A 21,087-nucleotide genomic window follows, 5' to 3' on the forward strand; every position below is an offset into this window, starting at 1 on the left:
CTCAGCAATCGATGCCCTCTATGTGTGGTACCCCAAGAGCCGAGATCAAAAGAGAGGCTGCTGCTCTGCTCCATGCCCTAAATGCCACAAAGAGGGCACATTAGCAGAGGCAGTTCCTTGCTTTGATAACTGCCTCCCCTCCTGGCTAAGGAGTGAAGATCTAGTCCCTGCGGGGGTTGCCACTGTGTTCTGGCTTTTAGGGAGTAATGCTTTTATTTAGGATTTTTAGGTGGTAGTTCAAAGGAGAAGACATTAACCTCTCAGAGAATCCTAGCCTGCTGCAGGAGGATCTCGCTGCATCGCCTGCTGGGCTGTGATAGATCACTGGGTCATACAGAGCTGGAGATGAATTGATAAAAACACTGGGATAAACCGAAAAAATAAACACCACACACATACACACAAATATGTGAGCTTGGATATAAATATGCACAGATAAATGCACATCTCTCATATGATGCTATCAGATACATTACTCTCCAAATCCCTGCAGAGCAGCAGACCATCTCCAAGGTCATATTAGTGTGGAAGTAACGCAATCCCATTACCCAGACTCCCTCTCTCTCAGTTTCTATGTTGATGTTTGCTCTCTTAATTTTAAACACCAGCCATGTATCTTGTGGCCCAGCCTGGGACCACTTTGCTCAAGTGGCAGTAAACACATGGCTTAATTCACTCATTCTCCAGGAAAAAAGCTTTTCCTGCATGAAGTACACGCATCCACTAGCACAATGATCGACGCAGGGCACACTGAAAGCTGCCGTAACTAACACAGGCTCGGGAAACAACCAGACCACGCAGGGCGGTAAGCGGAAAATCTTTACACACTGCACTTGTCAGGACAAAAATATATACGTACCACGTAACTCAGACAGCTTGCACGCTGAGAACAATATACCATGCAAGCTTCCCTGGTGCTGAGGATGCAGTTCAATATTTATGCCAAAGCGTATTAACTAGTTCCCAAGGCGAGTGACAGGGTCATTAAGAGGAAAGCCTGACTGACTGCATAACACCAGCAGGGAAGCAGGGATGGAGGTGGAAGCAGCAGGCATCTGCTGGCGCGCAGGCAAAGGGGCTGGCAGCTGAGATGCTGAGTGCCAACTTTGAGTGTTGTGTCACAAAGAAGTACAGGGCAAAAGCAGGACTTTAGAGGCAGCCATGCAAGGTCACCGTGCCCCTTGGCATACAGGCACAAAATGGGCCTGCAGAAGTGCAACCCTTCTCCTTCCACTCAAGTGACCTCCCAAGAGAAAGAGGATAGAGGATAGCTCAGGCAGGGGTCACCACAGGCAGGCTGTCCCAAGGCTGACAGGGCTGCCCTACACAAGGCCTTTGCAAGCCACATTTTCCAGGGAACTCATCTTTCTGGACGCTAAATTCTTTAGGGTGTTGGGCCACTGGCATTGCGCATGAAAAACGTCATGAAAATCTGGCTCTGTGCTTCTCCAGTCCAAGACCTGAATCACTACCATGCTAGATGCTATGCTCCTCCACTGTCCCTGCCTTTCCTAAAAACTTTTCAAATCTTCCTGAAGTTCAGGCCACTCTTTGTCTGTTCACCTTCTAAAAACATCTCTAATCTCTCTTTTTTCCTTTTGCTGCCTGCCGAAGGCTGTGATAATGTATCCTCCTTCGCACCTCTTCTTTTCTTACTGACATGATAATAAAAAGTTTAATAATAATAATCTCCAACAAAGAGCACAGTGAAAGAGCGCGGGAAGCACTTCTCGTCATCAGATGCCAGATAGATCTGCCAAAACATGTATCTCAAAAGATCCTTAGCATATGCTTAGACTTCTCCTGAAACCTACACACACGACACCTCATGGCAAGTCAGCACTGAACAAATGCCACGAGGCCAGTCAGCACACGTGCCCACTCTTTGAGGAAGACTCCCCGGAAAGCCTTTCAGGATGCTTTTACCCAAAATGCACACAACACCCCGCTTGAGAAACCTTCATTTTTGAGTCTCCCTGCCTGGTATAATTGGGTATTTTATAGCAGGAAGCAGCTAGACCATTCTGGCAGTACAGCTGGGGTGATAAGCCAGGCACCGCTTCTGGGGGCATAGGTGTCCAGCCTCAGCAACCGCAGTGGCTCTCGATGTATTTTCACAGGTAGCTCGAGATATTCACCTGGATCTCCAAGAAGATCCTCACAAAGGGCAACTTCAACTAAGTATGACTAATGTCCCTAAGGCTCACTCTACAGTCAGTGGAGAGATAAGATGCTACTTGAAATGCTTCTGCATTCGCTAATGAGAAACTCACCCCTCTTGGGCAACAACAGAGGGAATCTGCAGTGATTAGTCTCATTAGGCCCCTATGAATGCCACTCCAACATGAAATTGCTAGGTCTGAACTATCCAAGATAGACTCATTAGTAGAAGGTGAATGAAAATCCAGCCCTGGTATTTAACAGCCTACAAGGTGTCGTTTCTGCTTGGATGACTCCTTAACCTTTGTACATTTTGCATGGCTCACTCGGTTGCTGTTCACAGCATGGAGCCCATCTCTGTCCCACAGTCTCTGTCCTAGTCTTCTCTTAGAAACCATACAAAGTTGCTCACTCTGGGTTATTATGAGTAAAGGCCTTTTTCTCTAGTTAATAAAACATTTTAAGTACTCTCTCCTGCTCCCATCACACGTACTTCAGCACTTGTTAGATATTAAACCCAGGATCGTCAAAGGATGTTACAAGAATTTCAGTAGGATTTGTCTATTAATTCCCTTAACTACTACTTAAACTCCCATGCTTCAAAAAAAATGCTGCCACACATATCCTTCTCAACAGGTAATCACTAATGAAATTATCCACCAGCTGCTTATTCAGTAAAGCTCAGCTGATCTGCTAGGAGCAGCCCCCCCCCCCCCCAAAGTGCTGCTAAGAGGCTGAGGCTTGGAGCTGCCATCACGCGCTGATGAGGGCTGAACTAGAGGCACATCAGTGGGCCCTCGTTCCTCCAGAAGGCAATGCACAGCAATCACCTGCCTTAGAGCTGCTCCTGGACAAGAACTAGATATGCAGCCACACATTTCAGTGTCTGCAGCACAAGAAAAGGCAGATCCACAGCAAAGGCATAATCTGTGCATTTCTGATATTGCCCCAGAAACAGGGATAAACTACCTCAAACAGATAAGGAATGCTCAATTTCTTTATCCTTTAGGAGTCATTATTTCCTATCAACATTTCCCTCAGCCTACAACTTCCAGGAGATTATGTCTTAACATCCTGAAGACTTTCTTTGGTACAGTGACACATTTGACCCCCTGCATCTCAACAGCTGCAGCTCAAGACACAAACATAGGCAATACAGCCTGCTCACTCAAAACATAAGCTAAGCAGCGCAGAGTGATCATACATATACATTTCCAGACTCTGGAGTGATGAGTTAAAATTCAAAGCTTCAGGCCTCATTGTTAAAGCCCTGTTAGGACAGGCCAAGCTACCCCAAGGGCCATTTTGTCTTTGCAACCATGGCTGCAGAGTTCCAGTGTGAAAGAAATGTTTTACATAGATGACGTGTGGAAATTTTAGCTTTGGAGCACCTACGAGATCATGCGAATTTTACACCTCCTAGCAACACCACCTTCATACAGAAAACCCATCTCTGCTTTATAAGCAATTTAAAGGCCTGACTCCTCACACAGATGCTTGCAGTGATAGTATTCATACAGCATTTCATTTTTACCATTTCCTTTCATGTGCACGCGAAGATGAAAGACCCAAAGTCTGACCAACAAGCATTGTTTCAGCCATATCCTAACAATAGCATTTCAGAAAGGTGCTCAGATAACTGTGCTGAACCCAGTTTGAACATGATGTAGACATAAGGTTAATAACTAAAGTCTGCCGCGTGGTTCCACCTGCTCTGAGCTAACAACAGCACAGGCATAGGACGACCTTTGACTGTAGCAAGACAGGTCCATGTATTTTGCTTTGGTTTTGCTGCTCCTTGATCAAGGCAGTTGTACATATCTCCTCAATAATTTAAACTGACAGCTGTGCTGGACTCTGTATCAATCAAGCCCCTTTGTCTAGGCAACATCCTTCTGAAGAAAGTATCCAGACCTCCTAATCTGGGCTACTGAATTTGTCAGACTGTGGAAACAATCTCTAAAGGGCTGGATAGAAAGCATCAGCTGGACAGTCTGAAGGATCACAGTACACTTTGGCAGAGACACGTCTCTGGGTCACATAGCTCTTGAAACTATTGTTCTTACAGGAAGGTGTTAAAAAAAAAAAAATAAGATTCAGCTACCAACTTTTCATCTCCCACACCCCTCACCAAAGCAGGAAATGATTGCTGCTCCCTCTTCCTGCTTTCACCATTCACACCCCCAAAAAAGAAGCAAACACTCGCTTCCTTCCCTCTCTGTCACTCAGGACATGCCAGCACACTTAGGAAATCATTGGTGCAAATTCCAACCAAGATTACTTATCCTTAAAGAACCTGTACGACAGCAAATCTCCCTCCAGCCACTCCCAGGCTCTGCAGCTCAGCGCAGATAAATAGGTGCTTATTGCCAGCTAACAACTTCATAAAGCATCTTCCTACCTTTATTCCCCTGTGATGCCTGCACACACACATGCACTCCATGCACACGAAGCATTCAGAGAAGAGTTTCTTCTGTCCCCACCTGCTTTGTTAAAGGTGACATGAAGCCTCAAAATGCATGCATTAATCTGTCAAGTAAGTGCTTATGCTACTATACTGCCTCTCCCCTCATTCTTCCACATCTTCATCCATTCTCATCTTCAGCTGTAAATTTTACAAGGCAAAGGCTTTGTGTCTTTACCTGCATTATAAAGTGCCATGCTGTCTAAAACACTTTGTAGATAGTGATGGTGCAGAGGACTATACAGTTTTTCAAAAACATGCATGCAATAGAGAGCTCCAAGATGCCAAGGCAATCGGGGCTTTGTACACATGAGCCAACAATGCACCGACATCTGAGAAGAAAGTACTCAGAAATGGCTCCTGTGTAAAGCTCTAAAGTACTGAATTCAAGATTTAGGGGTTCCCTATTAAGAATGGAGGACATTAAAGGACCTGTAAGTTATTATTACAAATTCACACAAAAAGCTGATGGCTTAGAGAACCAGAAAATGAATAAAATCTATGGGCAAAGTTTGGGCCAGTGAAAGCTAATAGAATTTTTGCTATTGATTGGCAAGTGATGAGGATTCATCTTCAAGGCACTGACTCAGGCAGCACGCACACCCTCCTGCATGATCCGGGCTGGTATCAAAGGGGTTGGTGCGCCACAAGTCAGCAGAACAATCATGAATCCAAACTAAGGTACCGTTGTGAAAACAAAGCTTCACAGCTTTTTACAAGCTGCACAGTAGCGGGTAACTAAATGCTAGTTTTGGTCTCATCCAAATACTCTTTAAAAAATAAAAATAAAAAGACATCTGGCATGCATCCAAAGGCCCAGTAGCACATGTCAGGAAGAGACTTAATCTGCAGTATTTAATAGCACCTTCCCCCCTAAAAACAAAAAACTCTCATTCCCTGTCAGTGGATTAACAAAAAGCCAGCCCATACAACTGGCCCTGAAACTGCATGCTTAAACCCTGACAAAGCCTTGTACAAAGCAGGTTTTGAACAGGAGTGCACTCAAGTGAGCCTTCCTTTTCTGAAGCATCCCTAAACTACGGACAGATTTTAGCTTCTCTGGTGGGAAGTACTTAAGAGGAAGAGACTTTTCTCGTGACCTGATCACAGCAACTTTAGCTGAACTTAAATCAGTGCCTTTACCTATACATATCAAAAGGTAGAAAGATGCCCTCCTTTAATCTTACAGCTTCTGTTTTAATATGCCAGGGTGGAATACATCTGCTTTGCTGATGATGGGTTTTGGCACCTGCTGATGTCCCATTAACTCTAGTATCCTTTTAATAGACAGTAGCAGCCAAGAAGCATTACTTGAACTCTTTAAGTGGAGAGAATAAGCCCAAATCAGAAATGATGTTCCCAAATACATCAGTAGCATAGTAAATGTGAATAGAAAAGAACCATAAGTAAAGACCATTTGTTTTGTTATTAAAAGCTAAATGACAATATAAAAAAAGGGGGAGGAAGGGGGATTTAAAATTCAGCTCTCCAGTAGCAGCACAAAGGAAGGGGATTTCTGCAGGCATCCAAAAGTTGAGTCAGGCCATATCTGTTTTCAATCAATTTTGATAACGACACTTCTGATAAAAGGAGACTGTGAATAAACAGGCAATAGAAGAATTCATATTCTTTAAAGAAAGAGAGAGAGAGAAAATGACATAATGGTCAAAACAGTTAAGCAAAGAAAAGTCCTACTAGAAAAATTTAGTAATATTTTCTCTCTTAGTTTCACACACCAAGGGGATAAACCTGCAGCAGTCTGCAGCAGGATACTTACAAAAAGCATTCAGTTACCTAAAGGCAGAAAGTCTTAATACCAGTGGCTGCTACTAATTTAATTCTGAGAAGAGAAACTTCTCAGGAATGCAGACATGTATTGTAAATCTTTAAAGACATTTCTCTTCATATATACACACATGCACACACACGTATGCACACAACTTGCATTTTTTCCTCAGTAATTTCTTCTACACATCAGCCATAAGTCTAACTTTAAATTCAGTAAAATAATGAAGGAAATATTAAGAAAAAAATTATTTGAGAGCCTAAATGATAGTGGAATCAAGAGCATGAAGCAGTTGGGCTATAAAAGCAAATCACACTAAACTACCTTGAATACCTTATTTTCTCCTGATCAAATTACAAAGTTAGTCAATGAAGCTTGTACTATATTTGGGCTCAGTAAAATATTTGATGGCATCTCAGAAAAAAACTGAAAACTTAATTCAGATTGGCTTGGCTGTGAGCACTGTCATACAACAATATTAATAACAACAGTAAATTTTATTATGCAGCTATCTGCTAGTACCATTCTAGGTGGTTCACAAAAACCTCCACACACACTTGCACCGTAAAGACTAGTGGGTGGGTGGGTGCGAATGCAAAGCAGGCGGTGGGCTGTAAAGGAAGGGTACTAATACAGCAAAGTTTCAAATCGGAGAAGAGGCTTCCTGCGGGGACTGGTGTTAAGCCTGGTTTTATTTAACATCTTTATTAATTATTTGGAAATGAAAAAAAAAAAAAGCCACTGAATTAACCAAACAGTCGATACTTGTCTGGTTGGGGTGGGGGAGGGAATGAGTTGTATTCATTTCCGAAAGCCACCATTAATAGAGGCAGCAAATTACAGAGCAAAAAGGATTCCCGATCTGCTCCGTTCCCTTCCCTGAAGTCAAGCGGCACCGAAGGTGCCAAAGCTGCACGGGCAGCACAGCAATTCGCCGGCAAAGACAGGCTGAAGAAAGGCGATGAAGATGTAAACTTTGAAAACGTTCAGGAAAGCGAGTTTTGGAGATGAGCCACAGAAAGGAGCAGCGCCTAACGGAATACCTCAAACCAACCCAGACTGAGCAGTCCTCCGGCGACAAACCCCCTTGGGCTGAGGGATGCCCCATCCCAAACTGGGGCACGGCAGCGCAGACCTGCCGACGGAGACAAGTCCCACGCTGCCAGAGGAGCAGAGAAACGGCGCCGGGGGGAGCCGAAAGACAGGGACGAGCGGGCCCTTCCTGCGCCTCCTTCCACGGGAGCCCTGCGCGGCGGGACGACCCCGTTCGCCCACCAGCACCTCGCACCTTCCCCTCACGCGGTTTGGCGGCAGGTGTCGCAGTGTTACGTGATGATGACGACTCAACAGGCCGCACACCCTACCCCATCCCCCAAACCCCCTACCAGCCACACAGCCCTGCTGCAGCATCGCGCTGCTCTTTCGAAAGGAACGAGCACAAGAATTTTACTCTCAAAAAAGAAAAAAAAGTTGTTTTTAAATGAAAAAAAAGAGAAATTAGTTAAGGAGGCTAAAAACTGATAGTCCGCTGATACCTTAGTTTTAGTTGGGTTTTTTTTCCCATATTTGTAATACTAAGCATTTCTCCTTGATTAAAAAATAAATAAATCATAGCTTAATAGATAATGGCGTGCTAGTTCTTACCCACCCCCACACGTCAATCAGAAAAAAATCACGTCTCTGTTACAAGCACTTCAGAAAAGGAAATCCTTCGCTGATCGGCGTAGGCAACGCACCTGCGGGCTGTGGGAGATTCCCCTTCTGGTTCCTCCTTCCCAGACCAGGAGTGATCGAAAGCAGGGAGCCAAACCCGGCGGCGGCAGCAGGCGAAGCCGCGGAGGTTCGGGGCAGCTGGGACGAGGCAGGGGTCGCAGGTGAGCGAGGGCCCGGCGCCGGCCTAGGGGCCAGGACAAGCCCCACATGGCGCCGCCCGGGCCCGGGCCTGGCGAGGAGCCTCTCTGCCCACAGGCCCCGCACGGGGCTCCCGGGGGACCGGGCCGGGCACCGACGCGGCAGGGAGAAGAGGAGGCCGAGGGGGAGGAGGGGAAGAGCGGGGTGGGCGGTTTCCCTCTGCCGTTTCCTGGCAGGGAGGTTTTCAGTCAGCCAGGGGCTGCACCCGATTTTTCCATCACCCGCCGAGGGATGCTTTGCCGTGCCTTCACCAGGAGCTGCTCCGCCAGCACAGAGGGAACAGCACAGGCAGATAAGCCAAAATATCCAGCGTGGTTGTTTCGGCAGGAGGCGTCGAGGCTGCGGCTGAACCTCCTTGCGGCCGCCTCTCCACACGGAAAGCGAGCTCCTGCGAGGCAGCCGTACGTGCTGAGTAAAAACCGGGAGCATCCCACAACATCACCCCCCCATCGCCAGTGGGAAAAGGGCACCTCGGCTCCCCCAGCCCACGCTGGAAACGCTACATGGTGGCGGCCGCATCTCCGTCTAGCTGCCCTCTGGACAGCAACCCAGGGCCGCACCAGAGCCACACGCCTGCCGGCCGGGCACCAAACAACCCCCTCGGACCGAGCGTGGCGTCCCCGGGCTCCTCCGCCGCCAGGGGGGAACCAGCCTGGCAGGACAGCGCGCCGCATCTCAGGTTCGCATCTCTGCGCCATGAGAAATGCTTCGTAGCCCAAGGACAGCAGCGATTTTACCTGCCTCTTTCCGTGCCGGCTCCACTTAGCATAATGATTATTAAGTCCTGTCAGCAGATATGAAACCAATGGATGCAGCTCCACAGGCAAGTGCTTAGAAAGCCGCTGAGACGCCCCTGCTTACAGGTTTTTGTTATCCATCTGGAAAATTGCGGATGTCACAAGAGCTTTTAGAGCATCAAAATGAAATAGTCTTGTCAGCAACAAAAGGGACAGTTTCTTTACCCCGATCCCAGCAGCTGTCGCACTGCTGCAGGCTTTTGTGCGAGCGGCAGACGCTGCGCTGTGTCAAGACATAGACACCGCTCGCGCTGGGGGAGCCTTCGCCAGCTCGCTGCCCGCTCCAGATTACCCGGGCACCAGGATCTCCGTCTGTGCCATGCTGAGGATTTTACAGTGAAGGAAAATCAGGGTGAAAGACAACAGCAGTTTTCCCTGATTCTCAGCCTTTTTTCTGACTCTTGATTGCATCAAAAGTCAAGTCTACGAAAAACTTCCAGTTTGCTGAGGAGGATAAATCACGCCCTGGGATAGAGGGAAGCGGGTGGTACAGGTTCCCTGATACCAACCTCTGTTTCAGCTGGTTCAGGTTGAATGAGAAGCAACCCAAAGCACTTTTAATCTAAAATCCAGGTAGAGCCATCCATTTTCTCTGCCACAATTGTATTTTTTTTCATCCTCTGTTTTTTGAAGTTGCCACACCACTTTGGCTCAGATGGCATCAAAGGCAGATCAGGCAAAACCACCTTTCTGAAGGCTGTTCTTCTCAGTGGGGCTCTGGATGAAAATAGCTTTTCCTTTTTCCACAGGCAAACCTCTCTCTGGTCACGAAGTGAAGTCTTTCAGCAAGATCAGGGGGTATCCAGAAAAGGCACAAAACCACCTGCTGACACCAATGCACGTAGGATGCTGGGCTGCAGTGTAATGGTCCTGACATGAAATAGCCTATTGCAGTAAAAGTTATTAAGTCCTACAGCCACTGGGCTCAGGTGAAACAAAACAAAACAAGCAAAAACTGTTTTGCAGCTAATATGGTGACGACAGATACAGGGAGAGAAGGAGGCCACAAAATACAGGACGGCTGTGAGCAGTAACTCCATGTCTTCTCCTGTTGGCAAGTCTGAGACGCAGGGAGCAAGTCTTCTTGCAAAACAGCCTGAACATGGAGCAAAGCACTTTGACAGATGACAACTGGGCTGGGGCAAGATTTCATGGGTGCGCTGGGCTCTGTAGCTGGCACGTGCCAGGTTCACTTGGTGCCTCCCAATGCTTTCTGTTGGCAGCAGGACTTCATATGCAGAGCCCAAAGGGAGATCTGTGGCAAATTTAAGTGGCCACAAGCAACAAGACCTCTTGGCTCCCTTTTCTGAAACATAAGCCAGGCTCAAAGGGAGACAACATCCCATCCTTCATTATCCAGGGCCCTGACACCAACTGGAGACCAAACCAGAAATTGGATTATGACCGCCACCCAAATACATGATATTAAAATCCAAATGCGATTTTTTCCTACTGTGCACAAAATATTGCCAAAGCACCTGCCTTTGTGTACAAGGCTGGGCATTATCTTCTGGCCCATTAATTTTTAATAGCATAGTTGTAGATCAAAACAAGATGCCTGAGTATCCCATAGGATTTTGCACTGTTCCCACCTTCATCAATAAAGATGCTAAACACTGGTGCTGCTGCTGAAGTTTCTTGGGACTCTCCAGGATACAGGCAGGCTTATTATTCCATGACAAAAGATAGAAGTTAGAGCTGGAACAAGCCTGTTAGATCATCCCATGCCTGCTGCCCTCTACAATTTGCTTCCTCAGTGCTTTCACCAGTTGAAGCTTAAACAGCCCAAATGATAGCTCCTATCTTTTCCCTTGGGAGGCTGTTGCACTCTCTTTAAATTTCTAGGCACCCTTAAAGCACATTCAGCCCAAGTACAGAACCAAGCAACATCATTTTCTTCCTTCTATATATTTTCCTTCAGAACTCCTAAATGCTTCCCTTGCCAATCCTAGCATTTACATTGCATTCACCTCACCAATTAGTCATCCTTTAACCAAGAACTAGCCTCTCCTATCCCATGGCTTAAGGAAAGAGTGCTGGATCTCAGGAGTCCTGGCTAAACAAGGCATAAATCAACAAGGATCCTACAGCAAGTCACGAGGAGGAAGAGATGATGAACTCATCAGGGGCATCCTCCCTGAGGAACGTTTATCAGCATTAACAGTAGCAAAATCTTTTTCAAGGAATAATTGGACAACTGCAGTACAAACAAATTACAATTAAAATATTAATTAAAGCCCTTTGCTTCTTCCCACACACTCTTGCACCTTATTAAAGCCACATCAAAGTTGACACTTAGTTGCCTGGTTGTTGGCCACCTTCGGAGAGGCATTGAAGACTGCATGGGAAGTAGGGCCTGAGGAGACAATCTTTTCATCAGATCAGTCATACTGGTAAGAGGAGAGAGAAAAGAAAAAAAAGAGCCTATCCTGCTACTGTCTGTGGTACCTGTTCTGTAGATAAACAGAATTATTCAGGCTCTGTGCTGTCAATCCAGCATCTTTCACTAAAGCAAAGCCATTTGAAGACAGACAGACACCGCAGAACTCCAAGCAGTATCACAGGTTCGAACTAGAGATGTTAGGAGCAGCCAGGTAAGAATAATGCTGCCACAGAGATGAAATGTTCTGAGGACTAACACCTTCCTTGTGGTCCCTGGGGAAGGCTGCTCTGATGATTGAAGCTAAGCAGCATTGAATTTCACAGCTGTGGAAATGATAAATGCAAGCAGCTGAACAAAAAACTAGCATGCCTCAGTTGCTTCTGAATCACAGTGGATAGAGGAAGTCTTCCCAGGTGCTCCAGCATAAGGGAAAGTGGCCAGGTCTTGTTCTAATCCTCTTCCTCCGGAGCCAGATGCAAGTTTGTGCCCACGATGTACCTGAAAGTAGAAGCCTAGCATGGTACCACATGTGACAAGGTCACCACCTCCTGCTGGTGCTCATTGACCCAGTGTGTCCTCCAGTCCTGCAGCTCCAACCTGCTGTTGCTTGTTCATTTTGCTGGGTGCAAAGGAGACGCACTGGGAGCCTGGAACTGGGAAGTCTTTAAAATGGAAAATAAAATCTCGTGATACCTTTCCACCAGCTTGACTGGGAGTTTACATCACACCAAATAAGTTGAGTGTCGTTTGTGTGGCTTTTGACACTCTCCCCCTAACATGCAAACCACTCATGAAACTCAACAATGAGAGAACTGCTAAGGAAAAGCTGCCCTGTGCAAATGCAGACACTATTGTTGGGCTCCTTTTGTGTGACTGGTGCATTCCAGGTTGAATACCCAACTGAAATTAGAGCAAATGAATGCACCCACGAGTGAGGAAGATGAGGAGAGGGTGGGGAGGTCATGAACATGGAGAAAGAACCTACAGGAACTCAACATGAAGGAAGCTTGGGGCTTCCCATATCAGATGAAAACGACTGATCTGACATTTTTCAACTGCTCTTAGTAATTACCTCAAATAGGCATTTATGTTTTGTAAAAAAATTGTAATGGATGCTAGCAAAATGCACTGACCAGCTACTATCATTTCCTTTATAAATAACCTATCAATGCTTCTGGGAGTGGAAAAATATTTTATTTCCAGATCTAAACAGTTGCTGATCTCCTACCGACCCTTTCTCCTGCAGGTTGCTTGAGGCATCTCTCCAGTCCCCTCCAAGGATGGTTCCCTGTCCCTTTTGGGCAACAAAAAGCATATCTGGCACAAGGATAACAAGGGTGGGATGAACTGACTGTACTCCAGCCTGGGCTGGATACTCCCAATTTTTCATGGCAGCTGGGCTACAGCAACAGCACCCTGCCACCTTTTGATGGTCTTCACAATAACAAAGCTGGAAACAAAGGAAATGGGATGTGAGCATTAATGGCTGATGTGAAAGTGGTTCTGACTTTGCAGAACAGAATCACAGAATCACAGAATCACTGAGGTTGGAAGGGACCTCTGGAGATCATCTAGTCCAACCCCCCTGCTCCACCAGGGTCACCTAGAGCACATTGCACAGGATTGCATCCAGGCGGCTTTTGAATATCTCCAGAGAAGGAGACTCCACCACCTCTCGGGGCAACCTGTTCCAGTGCTCTGTCACCCTCACAGTGAAAAAGTTTTTCCTCATGTTAAGATGGAAGTGTCTGTGTTTCAGTTTGTGCCCGTTGCCTCGCGTCCTGTCGCTTGGCACCACTGAAAAGAGTCTGGCCCCATCCTCTCGACACCCTCCCTTCAGATACTTGTACACATTGATAAGATCTCCTCTCAGCCTTCTCTTCTCCAAGCTAAACAGGCCCAGCTCTCTCAGCCTTTCCTCATAAGAGAGATGCTCCAGTCCCCTAATCATCTTTGTGGCCCTTCGCTGGACTTGCTCCAGTAGTGCCACATCCCTCTTGTACTGGGGAGCCCAGAACTGGACGCAGTACTCCAGATGTGGCCTCACCAGGGCTGAGTAGAGGGGGAGAATCACTTCCCTCGACCTGCTGGCAACACTCTTTCTGATGCACCCCAGGATACCATTGGCCTTCTTGGCCACAAGGGCACATTGCTGCCTCATACTTAACTTGGTGTCCACCAGCACTCCCAGGTCCTTCTCAGCAGAGCTGCTTTCCAGCAGGTCAACCCCCAACCTGTACTGGTGCATGGGGTTATTCCTCCCCAGGTGCAGGACCCTGCACTTCCCTTTGTTGAATTTCATGAGGTTCCTCTCTGCCCACCTCTCCAGCCTGTCCAAGTCTCTTTGAATGGCAGCACAGCCCTCTGGCGTATCGGCCACTCCTCCCAGTTTTGTATCGTCAGCAAACTTGCTGAGTGTGCACTCTGTGCCTTCATCCAGGTCATTGATGAAGAAGTTGAACAAGACTGGACCCAGTACTGACCCCTGGGGGACACCGCTAGCTACAGGCCTCCAACTAGACTCTGTACCACTGATCACAACTCTCTGAGCTCTGCCATTCAGCCAGGTCTCAATCCACCTCACTGTCCACTCATCTAACCCACACTTCCTGAGCTTGTCTATGAGGATGCTATGGGAGACAGTGTCAAAAGCCTTGCTGAAGTCTAGGTAGACAACATCCACTGCTCTCCCCTCATCTACCCAGCCAGTCATTCCATCATAGAAGGCTATCAGATTGGTTAGGCATGATTTCCCCTTGGTGAAGCCATGCTGACTACTCCTGATCACCTTCTTTTCCTCCACATGCGTGGAGATGGCTTCCAGGATGAGCTGCTCCATCACCTTTCCAGGGATGGAGGTGAGGCTGACTGGCCTGTAGTTCCCTGGGTCCTCCTTCTTGCCCTTTTTGAAGACTGGGGTGACATTGGCTTTCTTCCAGTCCTCGGGCACCTCTCCTGTTCTCCATGACCTTTCAAAGATGATGGAGAGTGGCTTAGCAATAACATCCGCCAGCTCCCTCAGCACTCGTGGGTGCATCCCATCAGGGCCCATGGATTTGTGGGTGTCAAGTTTGCTTAAATGATCTCTAACCCACTCCTCCTCCACAGAAGACAGAAGTCTTTGCCTTGTTCAGCACCCTGGATGGGGAGGTGGTATCTCTTGAAGGTTTGTCAAGATACTCAGCTCTACAAAGCTGCACTGTAGTTTTCCCTTGCTGCACCAGTTAAGGACTGTATGCTTAATGGAGGGTGAGGCACCTGTCAATTCACAGAGGTGTTTGCCTTATCACCTTGAAACTACTAAATAAATAAATAAATAGCACAAACTGAACTTCAGCAGAGTATAAACAGGCATTTGTAGAAAGAAGTCCCAGTGAAACCCCATGCCCTTTCAATCTACTTCCCAGGCAAATAAAACCAAGTAATACTGAGCACAAGAAGTACTTCTAGGGGCTTTTCAAACAAATAGATACCAACGAGGAAAGGCCTTGACCTCAATGCCAAGCACTTGCTCTGCCTGCTGATTTCAAGGGGATCGAAATGAGTTCAGTCCCTCGGCACTGTGGGGCGGGAGTCCTGTGTGTTACAGGAGAAGGTTTAAAGAAAACAACAGCAGTCAGCTCTCTACCAGTGCTTTAGGACTGTTCAGTGCACATCCCTGAGCCACCATGATTAGGCAGGGTTTTTAATGTACAGCTGTTACTCTCCTGTAGCCATGGCAAGACTGGATGATACTACTTTGCTCTCTCTTTCTTCCTGCTCCTGCTACATGACAGAATCCCAGGAGGATGAAATGAAAGGGCCTCGATCACGGATTTCTCCTGAGCAACTAACCCTGAAGATACAGCCGCTCCAAGCTGCAGATTGTTTTTTCATTCCTATCCAGCTGCAAATAAATACTCAGGGGAAAAACAACTAGGACATTATTGTAGCCAGACATGGCCAAGGCAACGTAGATCAGAATTAAGCCTCATCTGAAAGGTAGGTCATGTCTCTTGTATATTTTTCCCCCTTTAAAGTTGCAGTGATAATTGCATGATGGAGGAGGAAAGCAAAAAAAAAAAGAAACAAAAAAACAAATCAACACAACCAAAAAGCCAAGCATCTGAGATATCTTTACAGGAGCTGGTCCTCTTGAATCAGAACCCTGGAATTGTTCTGCAATCGACTCAGCGGACAGTTACCATCTGTTTATGGAAAAAAATGTTAATAACCCCCAATCATAATCAAATAGGCAACCACTTTACTTTAAGTACCTATTAACTAATGCTAAATTACAATGGAACAGCTCTGCAAGTACTTCTGACATTCACATGCACATCAGCAGCACCAGCACTCTGATCAGGGCTATTAGAACAAATATCAAATGAATTGATAGTGATGCAATTCCTAAAACATTACAGAAAGCGTGGGCATATTTACTGTTCTCTTCTTTCTCTCCCCCACCTCCTCGTTGATTCTGCCTATTCAGAAAGAAAATATGGATATGTATTTGTACGGACATGCGTAACACCCACCAACAGCAGACCCTGTGAAAGCTAGTTCCTATGTGTTTTGTTTTGTGTCCTAGGCTGAGTTTCACTATGGATTCTCTGACAACCAGAGAGGCTCAAGGCATTTCCATCAGTGGGGCATTATCAGTCGTCGTCCCCTGCTTAGCCCCCTATTTCCATGATGCCTGTAAAAACGTAGCATCTCTTAAGTCCTCTCCCCTCTCCTCTGGCTGGAGGTGGCCAGCAGATCCAAAAGCTGCTGCAGAAAGAGAGGAAAAACCAGGCAGCAGGCAATGTATGCACACACACTTGCACACGCACACATAGATACAGTGAGATCACACACCTTATTTCTTTATGAAATCAGATTAAAAAGCAATGGATCCTCAGAAGCTGTAACTAAGTCTGAACCATTAGCTGGCACCGTCTCCACCCGAGGAAGAAACCTCATTTAGAGAAGGTAAGTAGTTTTTAATCTCAGAGCCCAGAAAACAGTTCATCTCGGCAAAATGACAAGTACTCTTGTCTCTGGATTTTCTCTAGCATCTTTCTCTTCACATCTTTGCAAACTCAATTTTTTTAGTCGTGCAGCACCAGGAATACATCACACAAATATGCATGAGCACTACTGCTTTATCCCAAGGCGCTTGCAAACGTAACAGAAAGCAGGCAAAAGGAACGTATATTTTACTCCATCAAGCTAAGCATTTATATAGCCTCCATCACTGTGCCATCCAAACATTTTGTTAGTCCCAGGATTTGTGCGTCGTTATTATTGTTTTAGGAAATTTCATTTTTGTTAGTCCCATGACTTCTGTGCGACTTTTTATTATATTATGAAATTTCATTTCCTGTCATCTGCTGGGATTATATTTTGATGGGAAGACTTGGGTTTACGAGATTTCTGGTTACAAGTCTGACCCCAAAAGGTGAGGTGTAAAACACTCCATCCCCAGTGGGTGGTCAGGAGACTCGGGACACAGAGCCCCAAGTCCAAGTAGGCAACAATTGATAAGAGGATGCAGGACTTCTTGCTCCCAGGCTGTCCATTCTAACTCTAAAACTCACTCCCCTGGGAGACAGCAGTAAATCAAAGGGCCCAACTCCCAAATCCTTGCTCTGCTAGATCATGTTCCTCTTTCTACACTAATAGAAGGTTTTAAAAGCATCTCAGTTCCTCCTCCGGATAGACTAACCTCTAGCAAACAGTTACAATGCATATCTGTGACTTCAAGGTTTCTTAGTTTTTGTATTCACTCTTCCTGGCTGTTTCCCCTCCACTGCCTCTGTATTGTCCACATAACGCTACATTTCACAGAGGCGCTTTGTTTGCCATTGTCCTTCTACCTCCACCACCCCAGGTCTGGTGATCCCGCAGCCCCAACAGCTGCCGATAGCTGCTTCAGCCACCTCCATATCCCCCAGCCACATGAGCCAAAGTCAAAAGAAAACCAGAAAGGGGATCCGACATCTGTGATTCCATGTTAATGAATGCCCTCTCTGGAGAAAGCAAGGAAAGGCAATGAGGATGGCACACAGCCAGCCTCCACAAGCTTAGCCGAATGACGCCAGTGAGCTGGGAACACAGTACGTTAGAGCCCACTTAACAAGGAGCTTTTGTTGATGCCTCTGCTGCAGCCCATCTATTGTGCACTTGGCAGGGCAGGCATTTCACAGCTTTGCTGTTGGCTGTATCAGTAGCCGGGTCGTAACCAGGCTGGCAGCTCTGCCAGGACTCCCATGTGAGTGTCCGAGGGTGTGCTACCAGCCAGAAGGGAACGTATGGGAACACCCCATTCTTTCATAGACCTCCACCCAGCACATGTGCCTCCAAAAGCCCTGAGACATGGTGAGCACTTTTTCAGCAAAGGCAGCTGGGATGTTGCCCACTTTGCAGCCAGTTACCCCACTTCTACAGACTGGCAGGCAATCCAGACTGCCTCAGGGGCACTTTCCAAACCAGCCTGATCTCCAACCTTATCAGTCCAAGTACACCCCTTTTTCTCTAGAAGATAAACTTTCTGCTTAACTGCTAGGAGATGAGGGAGGAAAGAAAGACGTGCTCATAGAGACTCATGAAGTACTTTGGGTAGCACATCTAACACGAGCACACAATGTTCTATGGCTGTGACAAAAACAACAGGAAAAAACCTGCTCCTACAGTCCTGCCAAGCTGAGATTTCAACAACAAGTAGCAATATATCAGCTGGCTATGAACAGTTCCTGATTCAGGGAATGAGGCACTTTCCCAAAAAGACTCAGGGTTTGGATTTTTTTCTTAGTAAATGATAACATGTTGAGTGCCATACAGAATGGCTCTTGCCCAAGAATTAAATGATAATGGATGACCCAGAGGAAAGTGCAAGCTCAAAGGAGATGTGGGGGTGTTTGCCAGTTGTGTTGCATCCAGTATATGGGGACAAAACAAGATAGGACCTCTATGTGAACCCTAGGAAAGGAGATCAGGATCACTAACTAAAGTGATTTGATGATTTGGACAAGGGCATCATTCCATGAGCAGGGAGAAGAAAAGGAACAGCAGGCCATTAGCAGAGTGAAATAGAAGACACTAGGGGAAAGAGCCATCCGACATGCGCAGGACAAACAAAAGCTTGAACATGTAATTGCCAAGCTGGGACCTTCTGCAACAGCTCAGCTGAGACCCTGAAGTAATCTAAGGAGAGAGCTGGGCTCTGGGGTCACAGACCTGCAGAGGATCAAAGAAATAAAGTTTAGAAACTGCATTTTGGAAACAGTGGAGAGGACTGTGATATTCCCTGAGGAAGCCAGAAGTAAATGAGCTATAACTGCCAGGGCAGGCCATGGCCAGGGTACCACTAAGCATCTTGGCCACTGCATGAGAATGAAAGAGTTGCATTCATGTCATGGATGCAGAAGTGGCAAGGTTGGTAGCAAGTCTGACACAAGGAAGGGAGATAAGGCTAAAGATGTAAAGCCTTGTACTGTGGCAATTGACATTGGCACTATGGCAAAAGAAAAAAGCAGAAGCAGAAGAGACACAGGGGAAAGCAGGATGCTCAGAACTGCTTCTCTGTGCCAGCAATAGACAGTTAAGGCCATGCAGGGCAGGAGAGTCTGTGAGGAACAGAGCTCAGATAGCATGAGTAGTCAAAGCACAGAGGGGAAAACCTGCTGGACACTGTGCAGGGAGCTGGGCCGGCGGGAACAGGGGACACCACAGCGTAATTTTCGCTAAGGCCAAATCAGCCCAGGAAGCTGGCCTGGCAGTGCAAGGACTGCTATTCCAGATCTCAAGAAAGTGAGGGGAGCTGCTGTCTCTGCTGCAGGTACGTCAGCAGGAGCACATCCACACTGGCCATCCTCATATCCTGGCACAAGTTTCATCCATTTCCCCACTGATGCCACGCAGTCTCCGAGGCCACGGTAATGCAGCAGCAATCATTTCTGACAGGCCACCCACACTGGTGCCTATGAAACTTGTGCCTGGTTAAAGCCAGAAGTATCTTCCTTGATTTTAAAGATATATTTAATCTCTTCCAACTCTGTCTCTCTAAGCAATATTATGGATAAAACTGCTAGAAACTCTGCAGAGCTATTGTTTAATAACAGAACTGGAAGAAATATAGCATAGTGAAGAGGAAAGAAGGCTTTTCTGGTTAAATGTTTTTGCCTCTCAAACACAGCACACACAAGGACCCATCACTGCACACCTCTAGTTTCCAGGAACTCAGAATATCCACTAACATGCTTCTCTGAACCCCTCTGAACACATGTGTGCATCTGTTCACCAAGACTGGTTACTCACATAATGGTTATTTCACTTCGATTCTCCTGTTAGGGTCAAAAAAGTTACTTTTCTTTTTCATATTTGTATCTCCAAGTCCCATCAGTGGCAAATGCTCAGGCACTTTACAAGTGTTCTCTGACAAATCCCACCAGAAGGCATGTAACATCATCCCAATTTTACAGATGGGGAAATTAAAGCAGAGACAGAGGTTAAGACAGCTAATTGCCTACGGACACAAAGTGAGTCAGTAGAAGAGCTGGGAATTGATCCCAGGAACCATGTCTTCCATTCCTCTGCTCCACCCACCAGTCAGTACACCCTTCCAGATGGTTCCTATCATTGGACATATGGACTAAACATTGCTAAGTTGGTGTAGAAGATTTGCTATTAAATTTAAAGTCCTGTCTTCCATCTCCATAGGATGAGTAGGGGAAACTCCAGCCAGAATTCCATCTGGACCCACTCAGGAAATGTCTCTAAAGCAAACAAAGATCTAGGCAAGCAAAAGAAATTTTCCCAAACCTATCAACCTGCCCTACAACGCAGACCCCAACAAGGCCAGGAAATAGGCTGCAACTCGTGAGCTTTTGAAAAACTGTTTACCAAAGCCTGTCTTCATAATGGTGTAGGCATAAAATACCAGCAAGTAGGCTGGTAACTACTTTGTCATGTGAAGTCTCTTCCTCCAGCCTTCACTGGGCAGCACCATTGCCCCCAAACTGGAGATACCAGCAAAGGCACAAAAAGCAGATGGCACACACTGATTCACTTTCTCTGGGCATTAGCTCCAGCACATCACAAAAAAACAGCACTGGTGCTGGGAGGCCAAAGAGACCAGCTCCACATGGCAAATATCAGACGCCTTCTCCCTTTGTTATCACTACCAAGAACTCCTGAAACAGCTCCTAAGTGGATGGTCGTGAAGCAGAGGAGGAAACTTTCCAAAAGAGATGCAGCAGAAAGAGACCTTCCACACCACTGAAAGATCTGCCAGCTGTCCTAGAACAGACCTTACAAACACATAGTAGCATCTCATCCTCACTCACAGACAGACACAGATGTGGTGTGCCTGCCTTTCAAACAGAAACCAAAGTAATTTCACATCCTTCTGTTCTTCCTTCACACCCTGCCCTCTGCACCCAGTGCAACATAAAGGGAAAAATCATCTATCATCAGGCTCACAAGAAAAACTTCATCCAAGCATGCACTCTTCTGAGTGCAGCCACCTCAATGCGGGGCCAGAGGAAGCAGACTCAAAGCTTGTCTGGGGGGAAACTGTGGGTGCAGTTTTATGCACTGACAAGGAAATACACTGTTCATCATT

General features: G+C 46.5%; 1 protein-coding gene across 3 annotated transcripts in view; it reads right to left on the reverse strand.

Annotated features, from left to right (window-relative positions):
• The window catches only part of NTRK3 (neurotrophic receptor tyrosine kinase 3), a 239,408-nt gene that overhangs the window by 130,139 nt on the left and 88,182 nt on the right, over window positions 1-21,087 (reverse strand). The window lies entirely within an intron of this gene.

The sequence above is a fragment of the Apteryx mantelli genome, chromosome 15 (genome assembly GCF_036417845.1).
Source record: "Apteryx mantelli isolate bAptMan1 chromosome 15, bAptMan1.hap1, whole genome shotgun sequence".
Classification (NCBI taxonomy): Eukaryota; Metazoa; Chordata; class Aves; order Apterygiformes; family Apterygidae; genus Apteryx; species Apteryx mantelli.